The sequence below is a fragment of the Dromiciops gliroides genome, chromosome 3 (assembly GCF_019393635.1).
Source record: "Dromiciops gliroides isolate mDroGli1 chromosome 3, mDroGli1.pri, whole genome shotgun sequence".
In the NCBI taxonomy this organism is placed as follows: Eukaryota; Metazoa; Chordata; class Mammalia; order Microbiotheria; family Microbiotheriidae; genus Dromiciops; species Dromiciops gliroides.
This window is the reverse complement of record NC_057863.1, coordinates 143,853,976-143,856,681: the sequence shown is the minus strand read 5'-3', so window position 1 is coordinate 143,856,681 and position 2,706 is coordinate 143,853,976. Positions and strand designations below refer to the sequence as shown.

At 39.4% G+C, this 2,706-nt stretch overlaps 1 pseudogene; it reads left to right on the top strand.

Moving 5' to 3' along the window:
• Positions 1 to 979: 979 nt before the first annotated feature.
• On the top strand, positions 980 to 2,086 carry LOC122747250 (annotated as a pseudogene).
• The last annotated feature ends 620 nt before the right edge of the window (positions 2,087 to 2,706 follow it).

Below are 2,706 nucleotides of genomic sequence, written 5' to 3'. Positions count from 1 at the left end.
CATGAGTGTGGAGTTATGGGGAGCAACTTGGCTTTGACAGCTTATCTTATTTTTTTTTAATTAATAAAGTATTTTATTTTTTTCCTGTTACATGTAAAGATAGTTCTCAACTTTTGTTTATACAAGCTTTCCAATTTCAGATTTTTCTCCCTTCCTCCCCTCCCCTGCCCCTCCTCTAGACAGCAGGTAATTTGATATAGGTTATAAATATATATATAATGGTATTTTAATTAATTGTTCTTTAAAGGTTTGGTAGAATTGACTTGTAACCCCAACTGGCCCTGGAGATTTTTTCTTAGGGAGCTCACTGATTACATGTTCAATTTCTTTTTCTAAAATGGGCTTATTTAAGAATTTTATTTCCTCTTTGTTAATCTAGGCAGTTTATATTTTTGTAAATATTCATCCATTTCCTTTAGATTGTCAAATTTATTGGCATACATTTGATTATAATAGATCCTAATTATTGCTTTTATTTCTACTTCATTGGTGGTGAATTCACCCCTCTCATTTTTGATACTGGTAATTGGGTTTTCTTATTTTTTTATAATCAAATTAAATAAAGGTTTATTGATTTTATTGATTTTTTTTCATAAAACCAGCTTTTAGTTTTATTGATTAAATCTATAGTTTAATTACTTTCAATTTTATTAATCTCTCCTTTGATTTCAGGACTTTTATTTTAGTATTGCATTTGGAATTTTTAATTTGTTCTATTTCTAACTTTTTTAGTTGCATGTCCCATACACTGATCTCCTCTTTCACTCTTTCATTCATGTAAGCATTTAGAGGTACAAAACTTTCCCCACGAACTGCTTTGGCTACATCCAGAGGTTTTGGAATGTTGTCTCATTATTGTCTTTCTTTTGGATGAAGTTATTTATTGTTTCTGTTGTTTGACCCACTCATTCTTTAGAATGAGATTACTTAGTTTCCAATTAATTTTCAGTCTATCTGGGGGGAGCAAGTCAGGGGAGAGAAGATCGTGGTGGCAGCTAAGGCCATTAACTGCATCATGAAGGTGTCCTGTGCACAGCCTGAGTGCAGTGAGAAGCTCAATGCCAAATACATGAAATCCAATGATTATTACTTCAACTCCTATGCCCACTTTGGCATCCACAAGAAGATGTTCAAGTATGAGGTGCAGATGCTCACTTGCCAAAATTCCATGTTCCATAACCAGCACCTGTTCAAGGACAAGGTGGTGCTGGACGTTGGCTTGGGCACTGTCATCCTCTGCATGTTTGATGCCAAGACTGGGCTGGAAGGTAATTGTGATTGAGTGCTTCAGCATCTCTGACTATGCTGTCAAGATGATCAAGTCCAACAAACTTGACCATGTGGTGACCATGATCAGAGGGAAGGTAGAGGAGGTGGAGCACCCTGTGGATAAGGTGGATGTGATCATCAATGAGTGGATATTATACTGTTTCTTCTATGAATCCATGCTCAACAATGTCGTGCATGCCTGAGACAAGTGGCTGGCCCCTAATGGGCTCATCTTCTCTGACCTGGTCACACTGTATGTGACCACCACTGAGGACCGGCAATACAACAACTACAAGATTCACTGGTGGGAGAACATCTACAACTTTGATATGCCCTGTATCAAGGACGTAGCCATCAAGGAGCTTTTTCTCGACGTGGTGGACCCAAGCAGCTGGTGACCAATGCCTACCTCATCAAGGAGGTAGATATCTACACAGTTTAAGTGGATGACCTTACCTTTAACTCCCCTTTCTGTGTGAAAGTGAAAAGGAATGACTATATCTGTGCCCTGGCCGCCTACTTCAACATCAAGTTCACCCAGTGCCACAAGCACACAGGCTTCTCAACAAGCCCTAAGTCCCCTTACACAAACTGGAAGCAAACTGTCTTCTACATGGAGGATTACCTCATGTTGAATATGGGTAAGGAGATCTTTGGCACTACTGGCATGTGGCCCAAAGCTAAGAACAATTGAGACCTCAACTTCACCATCAACCTGGATTTCAAAGGGCAATTGTGTGAGCTCTCCTGTTCCACCTACTACTGGACACACAGAGCTGGCCCCAGGCCTGTTCCCATGGGCCCCTGCCCTAGCTGACCCACCTCTCCCCAGGAGCTGGCACCCACCCTGGGGGCCCGGTGGGCCCAGCTCCTTCCCCATACTCTGTCCTTCTCCCTCACACCCACACACTGCTCCCTCCCATTAGTGAATGAGGAGCCCAGGGGAGACATTATGACTGTGTTTTTCATAACTTATGTTTTTATATGGTTTAATATGGTATAATAAACTGTCACCTGGGGAAAAAATTTCAGTCTATCTTTCTATGGCTCTTTATTACATGTAATTTTTATTGTATCATGATCAGAGACCAATGCATTTACTATTTCTACCTGTCTACATTTGACCATGAGGTTTTTGTGGCCAATTGTTTAGTATGTGCCATGTACCACTGAGGAAAAGGTATATTCCTTTCTATGCCCATTCAATTTTCTCCAGATGTCCATCATATCTAACTTTTCTAAAATTCTATTCATATCTTTAACTTCTTTCTAATTTATTTTGTGGTTAGATTTATCTAGTTGTGAGAGGTGAAGGTTCAGAGCTCCCACTAATAAAGTTTTGCTGTTTCCTTTTGTAATTCATTTAACTTCTCCTCTAAGAATTTGGATGCTATACCACTTGTGCATATATGTTTAGTATTGATATTACTTCATTGT